Below are 10831 nucleotides of genomic sequence, written 5' to 3'. Positions count from 1 at the left end.
CAGTAATCCGGCGGGCGAGGGCGGGAGGACCCCGGACTCTGGCTCGCAGAGGTACACGCCGGGCAGGCCCCCTCCGGAACGGGTCGGAAGCCTACCCACACGTCGGTGCTCTTAGCAATGACTACTACAGTCCGGGCCCTCGGGTTTACGCCTGTAATCCCAACCACTCCGGAGGGATCTGAAGATTGCACTTCGAGGCCAGCCCAGGCAGCAAAGCCCCTGAGGCTGATCTCCATCCAGTTTAGCACTCCCCCAAAACGGGAAATGGCTCTGTGGCCCAAGTGGTAGAGCTCCAGCCTTGAACAAAACAGCTCGGACAGCGCCCCGGGCCTTGAGTTGAAGTTCCAGGACTGGCGCGCGCACACATACACACACACACACTATTACTATTAGTAGTATTGGATGGCAGGACTCTGTGACATTTTCAGCCTGGCATATTACGTATTTTAGTCATATTTGTTAGGAAAAGAAAGGTAAAGAGGCAAAAGGAGGGCACAGGCGAACTCAACAGTCAAAGCAGGTGTATTCCGGACAAACCTGAAGAGGACTCTGCTCCCAGGAGATAGAATACATTTCTTATGGGCTGAGGGGTGTGTGTGTGTGTGTGTGTGCGCGCGTGACGCATGCTAGTTTGGGTCTTAAACTCCGCTTGGCTTTGTTGCTCAAGGATGGTGCTCTACCAGCCTTGAGCCCTAGCTCCATTTTCATTTTTTCTGGTTAATTGGAGATGAGAGTCTCACAGAATTGCCTGCCTGTTCTAACTTTGCACCTCCATGCTCAGATCTGTGTCCTGAGTAGTTAGGATTACAGAGGTGAGCCACCAGTTGTCATGGATAATAACCATTCTGACTGGGATCTCAATACCTTTTTGAGTTATGTTTTCTTTTGTGGCTAAGGATGTTAAACATTTTTTCATGTATTTATTAGCCATCTGTACCACTTGTTCATTTGCCCATTTATTGATTTATTTTATTGTTTAACATTCTTCTGTATTCTTCATGTATTTTTCTTATCAGTCTTTTGTCAGAGCTTGTGATCCCCAGCTCAGCAGTTTTATGGCATAGAACCACAAGGGGGCAGTACCGAGACACTCAGTTTCTTTAGGCTTTACTTACATGGAGAAACAGGTTGATTCCCCTGACAGCACAGACTTTCCAGTACTTGTAGTCCTTGATTTTATCTTATTTTATTTTTGAGATAGGATTTTGCTGTGTAGCTCAGGCTGCCTGGAACTCATAATCCTCTTGCCTCAGCTTCTCAGTGGTGAGGTTACAGATGTGATCCATCATGCGTGGCCTGCATTGATATTTTTTTATGATAGGAGTTGAGAAAGTTTGGGGGATGACAGGTATTTACATTCTCAATGAGTAGGACTACCTAAATATAATTTTTAAATGGCAGGCACTAAAAGCACACACCTGTAATCTGAGATGCAGAGACTCACAGTTTGAAGCCAGTCTGGACAGGAAAGTCCATGAGACTCCGTGTCCAAAATAACCAACAAAAAGCAGGGCTGGAGGTGTGGCTCAAATGGTAGAGTTTTAGCAAGACTGAGGCACTGATTTTTTTTTTTGCCAGTCCTGAGGCCTGATCTCTAGGCACTGCCCCAGAGCTCAAGGCTAATACTCTACCCTTAAGTCACAGCTCTACTTCTGGCCCTCTTCTGTGATTAATTGGAGATAGTCTCATAGACTTTCCTGTCTGTGCTAGCTTCAAATTGTGATCCTCAGGTCTCAGCCTCCTGAGTAGCTAGGACTATAGATGTGAGCCACAGTGGTTTCTCATAAGGAACTGAAGTTTAAAAAAATTAAAAATAAAACCACTCATAGTTGAACTGTCCAATGATATTCTAACTGTACCTTATTCTATACAATATCCTAGCTATACCTTAATTGATTTAAACCACCCCTTATTAATGTCTAGTTAGGTTGATTATAGTGGTTTGGTGAATGTGTGTCTGTCTTGTGACCCAAGGCCTAATTCCAAGGCATTTCAGTGCTTCAATTCAGAGTTCATCTTGATAACCAACTGGTCATAAGGAAGTTTGAAGAATTTTAACTTCCTTAAATTCCATTTTGCATGTTGTAATTCAGGGGTGTTGTATTCCTGATCTAGAGCAATAATTATGTTAAGTTAGGAGAGAATACAATATGGGCCATACAAATCTTAGAAAAACAGTTTCAAACTTCATTAGAGTGGAGAGCGGTGGGGCAGGCCTATCATCCTAGTACTTGGGAAGCTGAAGCAGGAGGATTGAGCAGTCCTGGACCAGCCTGGGCTACCTAAACAGGCAAAATGTCAAAACACAACAACAACAAAACAGCATCAGAAAATACAAGTAACTGCTGACTTGTAATAAAGTGCTCCAATTGCCTACTAAAATTCAGCCTGCTTCTCAAGAGGTGATACCAGAGGAAATTGGTGTCTCAGTACTGCCCCATGTGGTTCCACACAGTTAAGCTTTACTAGGCTGCTTTCCACCGCTTCCCCCATCTTGGGGTTTGAACTCCTGGTCTGGGTGCTGTCCCTGAGCTCTTTTTGCTCAGGGTTAGTGCTCTTCCTCTTTGAGCCACAGCACCACTTCCAGTTTTGTGGGGGTTAATTGGAGAGAAGAGTCTTGTGGACTACCCTGCCCAGGCTGGCTTTGAACTCTGATCCTCAGATCTCAACCTCCTGAGTAGCTAGAATTACCAGTGTAGCTAGAGTCACCAGTGCCTGGCCTGCTCTAGTTTGTAAACCACTACAGCACTATCCAAACAGAAAACAATGAGTTATATTTGTTTAAGTGGCCTTGTAGCCATATTAAAAAAGTAAAAAAGAAGATAACCTGATTACTTATTTTTTGTTATTGTAAAGGCGATGTTCAGAGGGATTACAGTTACGCAAGTCAGGTAATGAGTCCTTTTTTTTTTTTTTTAAACAATGCCCTTGCTTTCTCCCAGTTTTTTTTCTTTCTTACCCCCCTCCCACTCCACAAGTTGTATAGTTCGAAATAATCTTATTTATAAACTGGGAGCTGGTGGCTCACACCTGTAATCCTAGCTACTCGGGAGGCTGAGATCTGAGGATTGTGGCTTAAAGCCAGCCCAGGCAGGAAAGTTCATGAGACTTTTATCTCCAATTAACCACCTGAAAACTGGATGTTGAGCTATGGCTCAGAGTGATAGAGTACTAGCCTTGAACAAAAGAACTCAGAGACAGAACTCATGCCATGAGTTCAAGTCTCATGACCAAACAAACGAAAATGAACTTATTTATCAAAAAGTATATAAGACATAGCTCCATATTTATGACAAATTAAGCTGTTTTATATTTTTCTCCACATGAATGCTTTTAAATCCAATGTATATTTTGTATTTCAGACTAGGCACATTTCAACAGTTTACTGCTCATAGGTGAATGCTTAGTGTCACTTCAGGTTATATCACATTATCTCAAAACCAGATCAGTGAAGAAAGTCTTCACAGAATGGCTGATAATTCCTTTTTAAGCTATAAGGAAGGCCTTTGAAGGTAAAGGAGAACAGGAAGAAGATGGCAACTGGTCCCACCATCTTGCCACACCAGAAGTGAAGTGGGAGGGCAGTTTGGTGCATATATCCTTTTCTCTACCCTGTTGCCCTTATTCCCCCAGGAAGGAAGAAGGAAGGAAGGAAGAAGGTAGGAAGGAAGGAAGGAAGGAAGGAAGGAAGGAAGGAAGGAAGGAAGGAAGGAAGGAAGGAAGGAAGGTCAGTCACAAGCTGAGCAAGCACTGGGAGCTGGGCTGGTATTGCAGGAGGCATCTGACCTTTTACTGTTTTCTACTTTCTTTAGATTGTGATGTTTGGTTTGGAGGTGATAGGAAAGGTTCACAATACCTACATCAGAGCATTTGTCTCGTTGTAGTCCTTCCTTCCTTCCCTCCCTTCCTTCCTTCCTTCTTTCCTTCCTTCCTTCCTTCCTTCCTTCCTTCCTTCCTTCCTTCCTTCCTTCCTTCCTTCCTTCCTTCCTTCCTTCCCTCCCTCCCTCCCTCCCTTCCCCTTCCCCTTCCCCTTCCCCCTTCCCTTCCCTTCCCTTCCCTTCCCTTCCCTTCCCTTCCCTTCCCTTCCCTTCCCTTCCCTTCCCTTCCGTGTCTCTCTCTTTGTTTCTTTCCTCTCTTTCATGCCAGTACTGGGGCTTGAACTTATTTTTAGGGCCTCAGTGCTGTGTCCTTTAGCTCTTTTGCTTAAGGCTGGTACTCTATTACATGGATTTTCCTACCCAAGACTGGCCTCATATTGCAATCCTCAGATCTCAGCCTCCTGAATAGCTAGGATTACAAGACATAAGCCACTGGCACTCAACTGCATTGTAATCTTCTGACACATGCTTCTCAGAAACAGGAAGAACACCTTCTCTGTTTTTTGCATCCAGTGGACCATGGAGCCAAGGGAACTCACTCAACACTTTCTGATGAGTCTTGAGGACATCTTTTGGAGCAGAGATTGTGTGTGTCATAAAGAACATTCAAATCCTTCAACTTCAAGTGTTTCTATCCTCTTCTTTCTCCCCTTGGCCATAGACAAGCTCCTGGATAGTGAAACCCACATTGCCTAGCAGCAAATGGCCACATATGTGTGTCCTGACTGGATGTGGGAGAGGAGGTGCAAGAGGACCTCAAACCTTGTACTACCACATTTGGAGGAACCCATTTTGGAAGTGAAGGTCTAGCTGAGTGGTGGTAGATCATGCCTGTAATCTAGCTACTTAGGAGGCTGAGCTCTGATGATCACAGTTCAAAGCCAGCCCTGGCAAGGGAGTCTGTGAGACTCTGATCTCCAATTAACCACCAAAAAGGCCAGAATGGAACTGTGGCTCAAGTGCTAGACCACCAACCTTGAGAAAAAAAGCTCAGGGATAGTGCCCAGGCTCTGAGTTCAAGCCCCAGGACTGGCACAAAAATATGCAGTAAAAAAAGGAAGAGGAAGAGCAGTTCTGGTAGTAGCTCCAGCTCTTCTCAGGGGGTAGATGTAGAGGGCTCAGCTGCCCCAGAACCTCTGCACTGGGTTGAGTTAATCAAATGCTCAGGGTCCCAGGCCTTCAGGAGAATGAACTCTCCTGAGCCACCAGGGGGCACCAATGCCATGGAAAACCATGCTATGGTGGAGGGGCTAAGGTGAAGGGAGTCTCTTGAGCTGGTGGCTGCTCATGGCCCAAGAGGTGGATGTCCTTGAAGTCAGATAGACAGTAGGTTTGAATCCTGGCTTGGTTGCTGGCTGGCTGCATGATCAGGGTGCCTCTATGATCTGAGGGGACCATCATGCCCAATCAGCATGTGGAAGAGGTACATGAGATAATGAATGAGGGGCTGGCATATGGCGGGAATCAATCTCAGAAAGGAAGCCTTGTTTCTGCAAGCTGCTTTTAATCCAGATGAGAAAATGTTCAAGGGAAAATGACAGTTCAGCAACAGGAAGAGCTGAATGATAGGTATGGATGCATATGGTCTCATGTACGTGGAAGAGGCTGGATTTACATAATGCCTTTAAAAGCTGTGTTACATTTTAGTTGGGCACCAGTGGCTCACACCTGTAATCCTAGATGCTCAGAAAGCTGAGATCTGAGGATTCAGGTTCAAAACCAGTTCAGGCAGGAAACTCTGTGAAACTCGTGTCTCCAATTATAAGCAAAAAGCTGGAAGTGGAGGTATGGCTCGGGTGATAGAGCTCTATCATTGAGAAAAAAGCTAAGGGACAGCACCCAAGCCCTAAATTCAAGCTCTAGTACCAGCATATGCATGTGTGTGCATGCATGCACGCACACACGCACGCACCCTAGACCTGTGTATTATTAGACAGTTAAATATTTTTATTAGACTTAAAAGATAAAGTTACCCATTTTCTGATTAAAACTTGTAAAATACACCAAGGGGAAAAGAAAAATTGCTTGGAATCTCAGTTCTAACCTGAAATATGAGAATGGGAAGGAAAAAAGACTCACTGACAAGAATGGGGAGGAAATAAGATGGGAAGGAACAAAATGGGGTAGGGTTTGGGGAAGGTGAAGGGGGGACCCCCAAAGTCTTACTAGTTAAAGGACCTCACTACAGTGAAGAGACATGGTAAGGTACAGTGGGGCCATCTGCCTTTGAACAATGACCATCCCTGAGACATCAATCCTAGATAAAAAGCCAGGCTACTGATGGCAGTATTCATGCTATTCTTGTTTCATATTCAGGGTGTGACAACTGTGTGCAGGCAGGTCGCAGGCTTCCTTAGTTCCCACAACCTTTAACAAAGTAGCTAATATTACTATCCCTCTCGTGTGTGTGTGTGTGTGTGTGTGTGTGTGTGTGTGAAGGTATTGGATCTTGAACTCAGGCCCCCATGCTATCCCTTAGCACTTTCACTTAAGGCTGGGGCTCTACCATTTGAGCTCTACCTTCACTTTTGGCTTTTTGCTGTTTCATTGGAGTTAAGAGATTTTCTGTGTTGTTGTCTTGGAACCAGGGTCCTCATATCACAACCTCCTGATTAGCTAGGATTACAAGGTTTGAAACAGCAGCACCCAGCTATTCCCTTTTTTTTTTTTTTTTTTTCGGCCAGTCCTGGGCCTTGGACTCAGGGCCTGAGCACTGTCCCTGGCTTCTTTTTGCTCAAGGCTAGCACTCTACCACTTGAGCCACAGCGCCACTTCTGGCCGTTTTCTGTATATGTGGTGCTGGGGAATCACAGGGCCTCATGTATACGAGGCAAGCTCTCTTGCTACTAGGCCATATCCCCAGCCCCAGCTATTCCCTTTTTAAGGGTCAACATCCCAAGGCTCAGACCAATATGCTCCCGCCATTGTCCTGCTTATAAGTGGTGGAGCTGAAGCATTAACTCCCCTCAGCCTTCCCACTTCTGACTCCCCTTGTCCTTCCACACAAACACAATCCTAGAACTGAGGACTCAGTCCAGACTTCTTGTTATGCAAAAGAAGAGTGGGAAGTGCCTAGTAACTTTGAATTCTTAACTTTCCATTGTTCCAACTATATCATACTACCAGACACTGTCTCAGAGCTTTAGCTAAACTTGTCTCAGAGAGACTCATTGTTAGGAGTTTTGGGTCTCCGCAAAACTTATATGTTGGAATCCTGACTCTTGGTACCTCAGAATGTGGCCCCGTTTGAAGATAGTCTGGTGTGTGTGTGTGTGTGTGTGTGTGTGTGTGTGTGTGTGTGTGTGTGTGTGTGTGATTGTATTGAGATTTGAACTTGAGCCCTCAAGTTCTCTTACTTGGCTTTTTTATTCAAGGCTGACCACTATACCACTTGAGCCACACCTCTACCTTTGGCTTTCTGCTGATTAATTGGAGATAAGCATCTCATAGACCTTTCTACTCAGGGTGGCTTCCAATCTTGATCGTCAGATCTCAGCCTCCTGAGCAGTTAGGTTCATTGGCATGAGCCACCAGCATCTTGCTCATGAAGATGGAATACTCACAGAGGCAATCAGGTTATTTTGTAGGGTAGGCTTGAATTCATATGACCAGTATTCATATATAAAGTGAAAGATTGGACACTGAGACATATACAGAAGGAGGTCAGTGAGTGAGAAGCAGGAATCAGCCAGCTGTGAGTCAAGGGGAGAGAGGCTTACAATCAATCTTTTCCTCCTACAGCTCTCAGAAGGAATCCGTTCTTGGTCAGAGCTTGATTTTGGATGTCCGCTCTGTAGCCCTGGGGTTAAGTCACCTAGTCATGTTAGAGGACTCTGGGAGTTCCTAGGAAACCAATATGCAAATCAAAGATATAGCCATTGGCAATCTCATTAATAAAAAGACTAGAGGTGTCAGAGGAGCAGATGAATTTAGCAGTTTGCATCCCATCTTGCTTTTTGGCCAGCTAAAACAGATTTTCTTGTGAGATTGGTGCTGGTGGCTCCTGCCTGTAATCCTAACTACTCAAGAGGCTGTGGTCTGAGAATTGTGGTTCAAAGCTAGCCTGAGCAAGAGTCTCTGTGACTCCTCTTCAATTACTACCAAAAACCAGAAGTGGAGTTGTGGCTTAAGTGGTAGGGCATTTACCTTGAGGAAAAAAAGCTCAGGGACAGCATCCAGGCCCTGAGTTCAAGCCCTAGTACTGGTACAGAACAAATCCCCAAACCAACAACCCTACCCCCCAAAAAACCCAAATCATTTTTCTTGCACTGGACATTGGCCTGCAGTAGTGGTGGCATGACCCATTTGATTTTGGCCCTTTTTGAATGTGGTGTGTGTGTGTGTGTGTGTGTGTGTGTGTGTGTGTGTGTGTACTGGGACTTGAACTCAGGATCTCACACTCTTTTTTTTTTTAGGATCTCATACTCTTGATTGGCTTTTTCGATCAAGGCTGGCATTCTTGAGCCAGAGCTCCACTTCCAACTTTTTGGTGGTTAATTGGAAATGAGAGCCTCATGGGCTTTTCTATTTGGACTGGCTTTGAAATAGGATCCTCATATCTCAGCCTCCTGAGTAGCTAGGATTATAGGCATTATAGTGGTGCTGACCATGGATCTGTTTCTATCTCTAAATTTGCTATGGAAGGTGCTCCAGAAAATGTATGCAGAGGCAAAGAGTGGCTCATGGATTCTCTAATCCAAGCCTCTCTAGGGTGTGGGTTGGGCAGGCAATAGGGGCCACTGTCAGCGGGTAGAAGGTGAAGCCGGCCTTGTCTTCTGAAGTTTAGAGCTGAGGCCTAAATTCTGTGAAGTATACTTTAGATGACTCAGGCTGGGTTAAAAAAAAAAGTTCCAGTCCAGGAAGCTATTTTCCCTGCTGCTTTATTAATTTTGCTACTGGGGATAAATGAGATGCAGACTTCCATATCCAAGGCTTCATTAGATGCCCAGCTAATGCAGCCATGACAGATGGGAATAAAACCCTTATGAATAAAAAAAAGATCAACCCCACATAAAAAAATCACAGACCAGAGGCGGGAGGGAAGTTAGAGGAGCTGATAAAATACCCTTACTTTAATTAAACTGTCTGCATCGCCCATCAAAACAGCCATAATGCCATGATTTATTACCTTTTGAATTGGCTAAATGATGGAAGTGCTTGAAAATAAATGGAAGAGAAATTACCTGTGTTAAATGTATTTGTGGTGCATCTGCTTGTAATCAAATGCGAGCTTGCAGGTGCTTTGACTATGCAGCCCTCTACCGGACAGACTTTCCCTGAGACTGAGTGGGTTTCAGAAACCCTGCTTATGTCTACACCAGGCCCACTGTCAGTTAGCCCTGCTATTGGTCTGGAAAAGTCGTGCTTTGGCAGTGAAATATCTGTGCATCTATTTTTTTTTTTAAATAATGTGCCAGTAGCAAGGCTTGAACTCAGAGCCTGAGTGCAGTTCCTTAGCTTTTTCACTCAAGGCGGGAGCTCTACCACTTGATACACACATCCACTTTCATCTTTCTGCTAGTTAATTGTAGGTATGATTCTCACAAACTTCTCTGCCTGGGCTGGCTTTGAGCTTCCATCCTCAGATCTCAGCCTATTGAGTAACTAGGATTACAGTCATGAGCCATTGGTGTCCAGCTTATTTACATTTGTAGTCAGCAGCTTAGCAAGATGTCATTGCTTCTTTTTTTTATTTTTTTGGCCAATCCTGGAGCTTGGACTCAGGGCCTGAGCACTGTCCCTGGCTTCTTTTTGCTCAAGGCTAGCACTCTGCCACTTGAGCCGCAGGGCCACTTCTGGCTATTTTCTTTATATGTGGTACTGGGGAATCGAACCCAGGGCTTCATGTATATGAGGCAAGCACTCTTGCCACTAGGCCATATTGCCAACCCCTGTCATTGCTTCTTACCTCAGAGAAAATGTAGAGAGAAAATGACCTGCTGATCTGCCCACCCACCATGGAGCAGGGCACCCGCTTTTTCCCTGACTTGCCACTGTCTACCTTAGAATCCACGGATAGTTTCACGACCTGATCTACTATCAAAATGTTTAGTTATCATCTTTTCCCATTATTATTATTGCCATCATCATCATCATCATCATCATCATCATCATCTCTGTGTGTGTGTGTGTGTGTGTGTGTGTGTGTGTGTGTGTGTGTGTGTACTGGAGCTTGAACTCAGGGCCTTAGCTTTTTCACTTAAGGTTAGCATTCTACCACTTGAGCCATAGCTCCACTTTCAGCAGTTTTTGATACTTAATTGGAGGTAAATGTCTCTTGGACTTCTTGCCCAGGCTGGCTTTGAAATTGTGATCCTCAGATCTCAGCCTCCTGAATACCTAGAATTTCAAGTAAGCCACCAATGCCTGGTCTCAGTTATCATCTTGTGAGATTTTTGCAATTTTTCCCCCTGATGCTTTGTTACCTCATGCTTTCCACTCTAAAGGGAAGTATTATGTTCAAGAGACAATGTATACAAAAGCCTTAGCATAGTCTCAGGAATGATTGCAAGCACTGAATAAATAATAGTTGTTTGTGTCGTTAGAAGCTCAAGAAATGATGACTGTGGGCTGGGGATATAGCCTAGTGGCAAGAGTGCCTGCCTCGGATACACGAGGCCCTAGGTTCCATTCCCCAGCACCACATATACAGAAAACGGCCAGAAGTGGCGCTGTGGCTCAAGTGGCAGAGTGCTAGCCTTGAGCGGGAAGAAGCCAGGGACAGTGCTCAGGCCCTGAGTCCAAGGCCCAGGACTGGCCAAAAAAAAAAAAAAAAAAAAGAAATGATGACTGAGACTCATTGAATTCAATGAGTCTGGCACTCAAGGGTCTTAGTTGCAAGCAGTAAGAGCTGACTCTGGCTTATGGAATAAGGGAATTGTGGGCTGGGCACTGGTAGCTCATGACTGAAATCCTAGCTTACCCAAGAGGTTTAGATCTGAAGATTGCAGTTT

This window comes from Perognathus longimembris, chromosome 7 (genome assembly GCF_023159225.1).
Source record: "Perognathus longimembris pacificus isolate PPM17 chromosome 7, ASM2315922v1, whole genome shotgun sequence".
NCBI classification, from domain to species: Eukaryota; Metazoa; Chordata; class Mammalia; order Rodentia; family Heteromyidae; genus Perognathus; species Perognathus longimembris.
This window is presented reverse-complemented; position numbering follows the sequence as displayed.